Raw genomic sequence first — 13,579 nt, forward strand, 5'->3', positions numbered from 1 at the left:
TTTGGTGACACACTTTAGCAAAATGGTTATACATTATAAAATATATTGATATCAATTTATAAAGGAAATGTTACGAAGATACACAAGGTTACTTTAAGGGGAGAGGATGACGTGGCGTGGTGTTTCTTATAACATGTTATTTTCAATCTTATGTATAACGATTTTCGCTAAGTTCCTTGATAAGTATTCATTGTATTTAAATAGTAAGTGCTAATTTCGTTGAAAGGAGATTCTTAAGGTCTTATTAAAATAAATTTTAAAATATCACACTACTTCAATATCTTTATTACTAGCCATTACGTCGTACAGATAAGTATATTGCCGCCTGTATGACGTGAATACAAATTCTGTTTTAATAGTAAGGGTAGTAACGGGGTTTAATATTTATTTGCTGTTCACCCTTGTTTGATCCCTTCTGGTGTTGCGTATTCTCTGCATCTATGTCACCACCCCTGATAGTTATTAGATAAGGGAAATTTTGCGGCGATGAACCATACATCTGAAATTGAAAGATGGTATGTGTTATGCTTTCTCTATCGTAAATGTGGTAAAAAGCTAGGATTTACTTCTCATGACCAACAAGTGATAAATAATGATTTCAGAAATAAGTGAAGTAGAATATGTTTGGTATGGAGAATCGATACTAGATTTAATATTATTATTTACTATTGATATTAAATATTACATTTTATTGAATACTATTCTTATTACTACGGTTACTTCTAATATTAGTCACAATGAAAGTGAGCTACGTTCACAAAAGTTCAATATGCTTTACCAAAATAGTAAGAGGAACGTATATTCAGTTAGATAATCATTAAACTAGTGATATTGAGTTAATTTTATTAAGTCTTCACCATTCTGTCGATGTGCTATTAATGTTCTGAGCGATTATTTTCCCATTTCACAGAACATATGTATGTACATTGAATACAGAAAAAAGTATTCGGCAAGAGCATGTGTACAACTTAGTTAATAAATATCTCTTTATATTACTGATTGTGTCAGTGTGAAGGCCACCAGACAGTCCAGATTCTGAAATATTTCATTCTACCTCTTCGGCAACTTATTTAAAATAATGTAAGACACAGGAATGATTCTTGTGAGAGACCATACTAATAATAGGCAATTACGAGACTCCTAAGTTATAATTCTAATGGGCGAAAGTAAACTGACTCATTTTTTTCTTTCTCTGCCTATTCGTTTTTAGAGCACCTAGGATATTAGTGCAATGTTAGTAAATACACGTGTAGTTATGTAAAGGTGAATGTGGCAGTATTAAACACAGAAATTTTATGACATTGATTTGGATATAATCTACATTGATTTTAGTGTTAAAAGAACTTCAATGCGTGGCACGATTTCCCGACCGTAATGTGTTGCTATGATGTTTTGAAAGTATTTTCCTATCGCTGCAGTACAAAGGTAAAATGCCTATTCTGACCTGTGATGTCGATAAAGTTATGTTGGTCTTTTCTACGTCTGATTCTCTTGCTCTATTTTGTATTTCGTAAGTCATTCAATGTCATAAAGAAACTGTGTAACTAGAGACTTACTAATCATACGGAATTACTAAATAGACTATTCCTTAAATAGTAGGTAATGAAATGAAACAATAACTGAAAGTATCGTTTATGTTACAATTTTAAACGTCGGAAAAGAAACTACGAGTTATTGGAACTGATTAATCTAATCAATATCATAAATTGTAATTATAAGCAGCAATTGAATTCCAATACACCTACTAAAATTTAAAATAAATTAAACGTACCAATTCTTAGTACGATTAAGAAGTATTTAAGGTTTCTCTAGTTTCATTTTGTAAAAAAAAGAAAACAAACAATCCAAATGTTTGATAATAATACCAAATCATTTTACACTAAGCAGACAATTGCTGAAATTATTATATAAAGAAAGGTCGAAGATCTTTAAAATTTACTTATATAATTAAATAGATAACGATTATTATTATTCAAATAGAAATCATTAATTTTTAATTAAACAAGTATATTTTATATATCTCTAATTTTCCTTACCTAATAAACATATTTCATTAAATTGAATATTTTTCGTTAACAGAAACTGAAAATATTATTTCTATTATACTTAGGCACTATGGTGTACGACGTCCACATTAATTTAATATAAACGAATTTCCTTAACCCATTAGTGCATATGATCTGAAAAATCGAATGTGTTAATTACGTTTTAATTCATTATAACCTCATATCCAGAACTTTTGAGAACAAAACATTAGAGCCTGTTCCTATAACAGTGGGTGTTATTGTTGTCGAAAAACTTGCACTTTGGTTTTTCAGGGCAAAATCTTCAAAGCCGGCCATTGTTATTGAAATATCAATAACGTTTCAAGTACATGACCCTTAAAGACATGTGAATTCGGTGTCAATAACTAAAACCGTTAACAACCAAATGTTAATGTTATATGAAGATTAAAATATTATTGATTATAAAAACATTGGTAAAATATAGGTCTATTAGTCAAGTATTTCCCGTGTATGTGAAACTTTTTATGGCGCTTGCCACCAACTACAATAAACTTTCAGGTACACTTCGCTACAGTCGTTTAAAGTGCTCTAAGCATGCCCCAAAATAACAAATTGTACGCACATTTTACCTCTAGAAAACTTCATGCACTAATGGGTTAATTTTAATTTATTTGCTATGATAACTTTTGCTCGTATTTCTAAAAGCTCTCTTAATTTCAGTAACTAATACAGTGATCACAGTAATTAGAATTGTTACTTAAATTCATTTTGAAATATAGTTGTTTAATAAAATAAATTTGCAATAATTTATTTTGGCAAACTTATTCTCGTCAGAATGTTCGTTCAAATTTCATAAGTAAAATCAAACACAAAATGTAGAAGTAAATGGTACATATAGTATGCTTTTTATCCTATTTTCCGAAAGTTGGGTCATTATTTTAAAATATTTAGTTACGGTTAACAATACTCGGAAGATACTCAATTTCAGTATTGACACTCTGTTTCTTACAAGGAAGTAATGTGACATCGACCACAACTTATTTCACCTTACTTGGAGTAATCGTCATTACGAAATAAGACGTTGTCATAAAAACCAAGTTTTAAAACTTTTATTGTTGTTGCTCAATCTTTACATCTAGAAACGATTAAGCAGTAAGATAAATTTAATAAAGTTAACTCAACCTTTGAATATACTGACGTTTCAGTCACCTACAGATGTCGAACTTTGAACTGAAGATCTGTCGATCGTAGTGTATCAAACAATGTCGGTTGAATTCAGCATACTGCTACGTGATTGTTATATTTCTTCGCTATCTTGATTGTTGTAACGCGATCTCCACCCTTTACTCGTACAAGTGATTGAATGGAGCCGTCGTTAGGTAGAACAAATGTACCCTTCGGGCACATCCACACTTATAACGTATAGCAGGTTCAGAAATTAAATTATTTAAAGCCTAAACAATGTTAATTAAATATATAGTAATCCTGAGTTCAAAAATATTAGAGCGAATGCAGCTACTATTCATAAATATACTTAATAGTATGGTTAATCGGGAAAATAATATTCTTTGATCTATTCATTAACTTTATAACAAATTCAATAAAGTAATACATATAATGACTGCTAATAAAGAATTCCATCCAAAGAGGCTACTTCAATAGACAAATATTTCTCCAGCAAATAAGCAGATAACCTTAACTGTAGAAAATGTAGAAAAATTACATATAATCTGTAAGAATTTTTTAAATCTGAACAATTCTTAGTTACTTATATCAAACTTATTTCTTTATAATTAATAAATACAGTAATTAACTCACCAATATTCTGAATACAATATTCCTCCTTGTTATTTGCATACTATAGGCATGGAACTTCACACAAAACATGTATTAACAGGATCAAATGGAAACACACTTTTTTTTTTTTTTTTTTTTTTTTTTAACGTAACACCAAATAACTATAACTTATTTCACACATACACTGATCCTCAATTGAATTCTTAGAATATAATAATATCACGTAATAAGATTTTAACTTTCAGAACTATGCTTTCAAGATACAAAATAGCAACTGGTTAACTGGTTTTACCCATTTCGAACAAAATTCGAAACTCAGAATAGCTCAGACTTCTACCTTTGGATTCAACAGCTAAAGTGCTGTTGCCTATAGACAGAAATTAAACGTAGGAAGATAGTTCGCACAAATTCCGCTGTTGGCGCTATTATAATGTGAAGCTGATTTACTTTTTTTTTTAAACTCTAAATAAACATCTCGTTACACATTCACCTCTCCCTCAAAAAAAAATTTTTTTTTGTTATGAAATATGCAGAATCTCGTTTGTCTCAAGTCAGGATTAATTACCAAACTAGTATCACTATACCTACTAACTAGCAGAAACATACTTCCCAACTACACCAACTAAAGAAAAATAAACAAAAAATAAAAAATAACCCCCAAAATACAATCAAACCACTACCATACTCTACACTCTCTCTACAGTTAGCAACTATAGTAATTCGTCTATGATTCTCATCTTTCATAAATTTACAAACACTTCCAAAAATTATGAAATAGCGCTTAAATGCAATTTCCTGATTTTCCTAAGCAATATTAAATATAAAGCGAAAGATATATATATTTTACATATTCAATAATAGAAAAAGAAATTACATTGTAACTTACAATTTCTGTCTTGATTACGTACTGAACGAATAGTTTCCAGTTGAAAAATAATATGTTGATTTATCCGTAACCAGTTTTATCAGAATAATCCATTTCCATCCAAGAGACATGACAAACAGGCTGGAATCCGATCCACGGAATTCTCCATTAACAATTGACGATACAATCCACCGACTATTGGACCAAAAGCCCAATTTACAATTAAGGACGCAATACATTAGACATATTTAGACGGACACATTACAGGCCTGCAATGAGAAAACTATTTTAACATATAACACTTTAAAAATTACTTAAAATTATGTTCGTCTATTGTCTTATAGCACCAACGTAAAGCTTCAATAACACTTTATGATTCTTAATTTTCCTTTTTTTTTTCTTATTTTTTTACATGAAGATTTCTAATTAACAATAGGGATTCTCCTTTCTCTGAAAGGTTTTGTCATTGAGACATGTACTCTACGAATATCTCTGTCATTTACAACAGATTTAACCTGTAAGGAGTTTTCACCAAGGAATTTCTGGAGTTCGAATGGCCCCAACCACCTTTCTGATAAACTCTTCGTAATGTTATCAGCCAAAGATGACTTGGTTTGGGCTTTAATTAAAAGTTTATCACCCACTTGATAATTAGTAGGTATTCTTCGTTTATTAAAAATTTTCTTTTTCCTATGCCACGCTTTCTCCATATTATGGAGCGCATTTACCCACAAATTGGGGTCTTTCTTTTGGATATCTAGCTCCTGCACATTCCATTTTACCTCTAATGGGTCTCCGCAGTTATAGTTACAAACTAAATCAAAGGGACTACACTTGGTCTTCTCATGAACAGCGCTGTTAATCGAGTACTCTATTTCGTATAGACCCGTATCCCATTGATTCTGTCTCTTACTAAAGTATATCCTCAACGAATTTTTCAAAACTGAAATGTATCTTTCAGCTGCGTTTGAGGCACTATGGTACGGAGAAATTCGAATATCGCGAATACCATTACTATATAAAAAATCTTTAAATAGTGCAGAGCTATACACACTAGCATTGTCATGCGCCAAAGAAAATATAAAGCCATGTCTACACATTAATTTATATAAACGATTGATAATGGCTTGACTAGAGAGTACACGGAGTGGTTCTAAGAAAACTCGCTTAAAAAACGAATCTACCACAATCAAACAGTGGCGTCCCGATCGTGTATTGCACATTGGACCAATTGTGTCCGTATACCATCTCCCATTTACAAATTTTTCAAAATCTGATGTTAATTGACCCATTTGTTTCCTATTATTAGGTTTATTTTTCTGACATAGCTCACAGCATGACACAAATTGTTTTATATCTTCTACCATCCCACTCCAAGTATATTTGGCTGCTATACGCCCAATAGTTTTTCTTGTCCCTAAATGGCTTCCGGGTAAAATACAACTATGATGAAACTCTATAATACTATTGGCTAGACATTTTGGAAGACAAATCTTATACGGGTTTTTTATAGCTTTAGTCTTTTTACACAGAATCCCTTTAATTAACTTATAATCCTCTAATCTCTCCTTTCGTTCTAAACGATGTATAATCTCCATTAATTCAGGATCTCTAGCTTGATGATCTTTTATAGATATGTTAGCAAATGGCATATTCCAGAGATTTACTAAACATAAATTATTAATCTCTTGTTCCATGGTTGGCTCTAAATACATAGATTCAAAATTTTCCTCGTCAAACAATCGTGACATAAAATCTGCACTTATATTCAAGTTACTTGAAACAGATTTTACAGTGAAATCAAACGCTAATAATCGATACAATAAACTACCATACCTTTTGACCCTTCGTATGTTACGTATAGCATATGCTAAACCCACATGGTCTACCCTCAATTCGAATTTATTATGCAAAAACGTTTTATATCGTTCCATGCATTCAACCGCCGCCATAAGTTCCAACAAAAAGATCGGCTTATTTAAATCATATTTACGTAAGCGTCTAGAAAAGAATGCTACCGGAACTCTGTTTCCCTGACTATCTAATTGTTCTAACGTGCCTCCTAAAGATTTTAAACAGGCATCTGATGTAATTATAAAGGGTTTATTCAAATCTGGAAGTTTCAATACTACATAAGCTTCAAATAATTCCTTTATCTGATCTAAAGCTCTTTGCTGCTCTTTTCCCCACTCAAATTTACACTTCGCCGAACGAAGTCGAGTTATCGGTTCCATCACATCATGAAAGTTTGGTATAAACCTACTATAAAACTGTAAAAAACTAGCTAAGCTAATCAAACTTTTCCGATTTTTCGGTGCAGGTAATTTCCTGATAACTTCTATTCTAGAAGGATCCATACATAGATTTCCGTTTTCAACAACAAATCCCAAATATGAGATCTTTCTCTGAAATAATGCAGATTTATTAATCGACAATGTTATACCAACCTCATTAAACTTCTGCAAAATTGACTCAATTAGCTGTTTATGACTCTCTATATCTTTACTTACTGCCACTATATCATCAAAAAACCAATCCACACCTTGTTCTTTCAAAGGATATAGCAAATCAGTTAAAACCTTTGACAAAATAAATGATCCTGAAGATATACCAAAAGGCACATACTTATATTCAAATAAACCGCGATGAGTTAAAAAGGCGGTATATTGAGTCGAATTTTCACTAAGTTTCAAATGATGATATGCTGCGTGAACATCAAAATGGCTGTAAATAACTCCCTGTGATAGACTAGCTAACACATCTTCCATACGAGGAGTATATTGTGCATTTAAACACAAACGAGAATTTAGAGATTGATAATTCACTACAAGCCTTTTACTTCCTGACTTATTGTTGACAAGAAAACAAGGAAAAGCCCACTGGGAATTACTAGGACGAATTATTTCTTGAGCAAGTAAATCATCCAAAATTACATCCATTTGCTTTTGTTCTGCCCGCGAAAGAGGGTAAGGTTTTTTCCGTATAGGTGTATCGTCTTTTAACAATATTTGATGTTCAAATCCATTAATACATCCTATCTTATCACTAAAAACATTAGGATATTTATTTATTAAATTATCAACATACCCTTGTAAAGTATGATCCTGTTCCAAGAAACTAGGGTCTACTGTGATTGGTGACAATGCTGATGGCCGCTGTTCAAAATTCCCTGACCTCTCCGGATACAATGAAGAAAAAGTCTCTCCTGGGTTGGCAACAATGGGAGGATCCAAGGGCGCTGACGATATGGAAACCTTGCAGACGCCTGGCGACGAAGTCATTTCCCTTTCTCTACAACCGTCCATCCTCATAAACAAATTGGCATAAGCAGAAGCACCATCGCTACAAAATAAATCGCTTTGCGCAGAATAAGAATTATCCTTTTGGGAGGGGGGTGACAGATTATAAGCAAGGGGTACCACAGCACGTTCTTGTTTCAATAAAAGTTTGTTATTGTCAAAGTCTATCTGAGCACTTATAAATTTTAGTTCCTGGACTCCTACGATAAATGTAGGTTCTAAACCTTCCACTAGAAAGAACTTCAATTTGTAAGTTTTCTTATGAAATCTAATAAATAAGAAAACACAGGAATTCAACTCGATCTTTTGTCTGTCCACACCTACTCCACTAAATTTTTGCTCATAAACACGCACAGGATTATTTAAAGTTTTATTCCACTTCTCAAAGTATTGTTTATTCACCAAGGAAACTGAGCTACAACTGTCAAGTCCTCCTTTTAATTGTTTCCCCATAATAAAGGCATTGACAAATGCTGCAATTAAGTTCTTAAATGATCCTTTGTTTGGATTCTCACTCTTAACCTCCCTAAAGTTTGAAGAAAGTTTATTAACTGGACCTTTATTGACCTTACTTGCTTGGGAACTAACCCGGGACCTCTCACTATTTGTAACACTGCGTACCCGCTCACCGCTTTCAATGTTCAACTTAGCTATACATTGAGAAAGTTTATGTGGGCACTGGGAAACTCTGTGATTTCCTTGACAAAAATAGCACTGAACTACTTTTCTTCCTACTGTTTCCTTTTGTTGATGTTTAACTAAACTATTGTAAACAATTAAGTTCCGCTGATGTAACTCATATTTTTCCACTTCTGCTTTCACAAATTCTAGAGATACTGGACGATTATATTTAAAAAGTTCATAACGTATTTGAGGCTTCATCCCATTTAAAAGAATGTCAATTAATGTTTGTATATCTTCTCTCCCGTGTGTGATCACATAACTATCCACCACACTCTCGACGTGAGATACTATATTAACCTCCGGCTTTTGCAAACAATAAATATATTTACGTTCTATTTGTTGTTTACCTATCGGGGTTACAAATTTTGAATACAATAGGTAACTAATATGTACCCACTGATTTGAACCCTTTATCAAATTAGATAACTCATGATTGATAAGGCCACTACTCCTTCCTAAAGCTATAATAAACAAAGCTTCTTTCGGGAACAAGTTGAGTTTCATAATCTTATAAATCTCTAATAAGAAAAGAAAAATAATTTCGTCTGTAGTTCCATCACAAAAAGGGATTCTTTTTATTTTTTCCGAAAAATTCTCATTGGCAGCTGATACTGCTAATTTATTCATATCCACAGAGAACGGCATAAAATTATGTAAATATGGCTCACTACGTTCATTCTCTGTATTGATTTGTTTATCAATTTTCCAACAGTCTTTTTCATTTAAAGCAAAACAGCTCTTATCTACCACAGGTGCGCTAAAACCAGTTTGCCTTAACTGACCTACATCAACACTCTCACTCTCATTCCTCAAATCGTGAGTCGTTGCACCTGCCAAGGTCGAAGTATAAACACTGCTGGTATCTGAATCTAACAACGGTGATAAACTACCAGCTGTTTGTGGCTCAACTGCCCTACAGTAACTGTCCCTATATCTTTCGTTTTCTAAAAACGAAAAATCTTGCTCCATCAAAAAAGGATTTAATGGATTAGGTATTATCAAACCACCATCTCCATTGGGAAAATGATTTAAATTTAACTGGCCCTGATGGGTACGTTCACTACTCGTATCTGCCATGTTTCTGGTTCGAACCCCGCAATATATAAAACTCAACTCTCACAAAATTCTTTCTATATACAGCCGATATGTTACCAAACAAGTGATATCCTGACAAGTAAGAACTAGATACGTGTATCGTAACAAAATTAACTACACTGGTGCTAGCAATACTATATTTCATGTAGATGAAAAACAGAACCTGCTTTCCCAAATCTATCCTTCCTGCTACTTATAATAATAATATTTCTACTAATGAAAAATAAGAAGGAAGACTTTAGCTGTTGAATTTGTGTAACGCGATCTCCACCCTTTACTCGTACAAGTGATTGAATGGAGCCGTCGTTAGGTAGAACAAATGTACCCTTCGGGCACATCCACACTTATAACGTATAGCAGGTTCAGAAATTAAATTATTTAAAGCCTAAACAATGTTAATTAAATATATAGTAATCCTGAGTTCAAAAATATTAGAGCGAATGCAGCTACTATTCATAAATATACTTAATAGTATGGTTAATCGGGAAAATAATATTCTTTGATCTATTCATTAACTTTATAACAAATTCAATAAAGTAATACATATAATGACTGCTAATAAAGAATTCCATCCAAAGAGGCTACTTCAATAGACAAATATTTCTCCAGCAAATAAGCAGATAACCTTAACTGTAGAAAATGTAGAAAAATTACATATAATCTGTAAGAATTTTTTAAATCTGAACAATTCTTAGTTACTTATATCAAACTTATTTCTTTATAATTAATAAATACAGTAATTAACTCACCAATATTCTGAATACAATATTCCTCCTTGTTATTTGCATACTATAGGCATGGAACTTCACACAAAACATGTATTAACAGGATCAAATGGAAACACACTTTTTTTTTTTTTTTTTTTTTTTTAAACGTAACACCAAATAACTATAACTTATTTCACACATACACTGATCCTCAATTGAATTCTTAGAATATAATAATATCACGTAATAAGATTTTAACTTTCAGAACTATGCTTTCAAGATACAAAATAGCAACTGGTTAACTGGTTTTACCCATTTCGAACAAAATTCGAAACTCAGAATAGCTCAGACTTCTACCTTTGGATTCAACAGCTAAAGTGCTGTTGCCTATAGACAGAAATTAAACGTAGGAAGATAGTTCGCACAAATTCCGCTGTTGGCGCTATTATAATGTGAAGCTGATTTACTTTTTTTTTTTTAAACTCTAAATAAACATCTCGTTACATTGTGGGTCAGCAACATAGTTCACAAAGTGAAGAGAAAGGTTTTATCGTGGTACTTTTGTGTCTAAAATTTAATGATATGAATGTGCAAAGAAATCTAATGAATTATAAGATTGTCTACAAGTAAAGGGTTTATGAATGAATATAAAAATAGATCAGCTAATCACAGTACTGCATAGTTTTGTGTTTCCTTGTATGTCTCAAAAGTTGTATAGCCCCTCATAACCCCAGGATAATAATTCGGTGATGACCCATACATCTGAAGTTCAAAGGTGGTGTATGTTATACTTTCTGAATCGTAAATGAGATAAAAGGCTAGAATTTACTTTACGTGACTAACACGTGATAAATAATGATCAGAAATAAGGAAACTTCAATCCGTTCTTCTTTGGAGAATCAATATTAGATTTAATGTTACTATTTACTACGGACACCAACTGTTATATTTTATTGACTACTATTCTTATTACTATGGGTACTTCTAATATTAATCATAATAAAAGTATGCCACGTTCCGAAAAAATCAATATGGTCTACCTTAATAATAAGAGAAACGCATATTCAATTAGATAATCATTAAACTCCGTGATATTGAGCTATTTTTATAAATTGTTCAGCTTTCTTTCGATGAGTTATTAATGTTCTCAGGGATTTTTTCCCATTGCACAATACATATAGAAATTTTATGTATGTTGCTTATACACAAGATAGTCCTTGATAAGAGAAAAATGATTCTGTACTACTTAGCAGATAATACATCTCTTTTTTTAAATTACAGATTTTGTCAATATGTTGACCACCAAGGAGCGTAGTTTCTGAAATATGTCATTCCACCTGTTTGGCAACCTATTTAAAATAATGTAAGGCACAGAAAAGACTATTAGAAAAGACTAGACTAATACTACACATTCGCGTAACTCCTAAGTGTTAATTCTAATAGAGGAAAGTAAACAAATTTATGTTCTTTTCTCTTTGGGTATTCTTTTTTAGAACATCTAGAATTATAGGCGACATCCAGTAACTATGCTAAAAGAAAACTCCCGGAATAAAAACTTACATGCTTATTTCCTTCGGAATGAACAGCCACTAGTATAGACCTCTACCCTACAGACCTCCCTACCTGAAACGGCGAAAGCCATTAAAAATTCGCCTTTTTATGTTTTGCCAGTGACCGAAAAATGAAGAAAAAACTTAACTGAGCAACGGATCTGATAAATTCTACAGCAATGGAAAATTACTGGAAATGCAAGCAACAAAGAGAAACCTTCAAAAAAGTAGCCACTCTACCAGGTCCACAATCAAAGTGGGTCGCGAGAGTAATAGTCGATCTAACTAACTGAAACTTAATCTTAGAAAATTCGTATATATATATATATATATATATATATATATATATATATATATATATATATATATATATATATATGATTGGAATAATTCTTTAATTGAAATTTACATACATTTACATATTACAAACATAGTAAAAATATATATATTACGCTATACTTATATTAAATAGAAGCGTCAGATAAATGGGTCAGACATGACTTACTAATTAATATACAAATCATAATTTTATATAGATTTAATATTAAAATACATCATGCATAATTAAGCAAGGTAACGAAGTGCCCCTCGCACATATCCATTCCAATAAAAAAGAAAAAAAGAGTGAGAAAACTTCTTTGACTTCATCTGCGCATTTGAGTTTATAGTCTCGAACTGTCATTTTGATATTCTCACTAATCAAGAAAACACAATTACACTGAAAAATCAAATCAATTAAAAATTAATTAAACTTTTAAAAACTACTTTAATTCACTTCATGGATAATGTTCCTTCACTGTCTATTCCTTCGTACTATATTTTACACATCAGAATTAAAAAGCGAAATTTTAGAAATTAAAAACACTTTATATAATTTTGAAATATTATTGACACACGTTTCACTTCACTATTCTCTTGAATTTCACATAAGCATCACTAGAAGTATCACTCGATATTTTAGAAGTTCAACTTCTTCATAATTTTCCACACCTTCAGGGGGATTGGAGAAAACAGATTCTTACCCGGGGTTTCGAGGACTGACTCGCAGTCTTATTCTTCCCCATCAGTAAGAACATTTATAACGTACTCATCCTCGTTATTGGCTACGTCTAAACGTTTCTTCATCTGCAGCCTTGTTATCCTTTTCTCACAAGAAGTTTTAGTAGTATATCCGAACCGATTTTTGAAACTGAACAGCTCTTATTTCCTTTAAGATATATTCGTGATCGTTTTTCCTGATTCTTTTGTCTGACACTTCACCAGCTTTATTACTTAAAGGTAATCTTCGTTTACTGTTCTTGGTGCATCAACGTCACACAGAAGTTCTAACTCAAAACTTGAACCAGCTTTAGGGCGAGGTGCCACATAAACATTTCTCGAAGATGTAGGTTTTTTGAATACTTCAGCCAGTTTTTTCACAGAAAAGAATCTTTCGGTTTCGACTCCAAAAAAGCGACTGATCGACTGGTGGACTACCACGCTGGATCCCTAACATCTAACTAATTTCAAAGAAAAATATGAAAGGAAAAATGTATATATAACAAAACATCGATGAAATTACTTTAAACAATTTCAT

At 32.0% G+C, this 13,579-nt stretch overlaps 1 long non-coding RNA gene across 1 annotated transcript in view; it reads right to left on the bottom strand.

Moving 5' to 3' along the window:
* Window positions 1-293: 293 nt before the first annotated feature.
* The window catches only part of LOC145661999 (uncharacterized), a 33,242-nt gene continuing 19,956 nt past the window's right edge, over window positions 294-13,579 (bottom strand). The window contains exon 2 of the long non-coding RNA XR_014126942.1: window positions 294-499. This is a non-coding gene — a long non-coding RNA (uncharacterized LOC145661999). The remainder of the gene's footprint in view (window positions 500-13,579) is intronic.

This window comes from Thermobia domestica, chromosome 10 (genome assembly GCF_964235325.1).
Source record: "Thermobia domestica chromosome 10, izTheDome1.hap1.1, whole genome shotgun sequence".
Taxonomy (NCBI): domain Eukaryota; kingdom Metazoa; phylum Arthropoda; class Insecta; order Zygentoma; family Lepismatidae; genus Thermobia; species Thermobia domestica.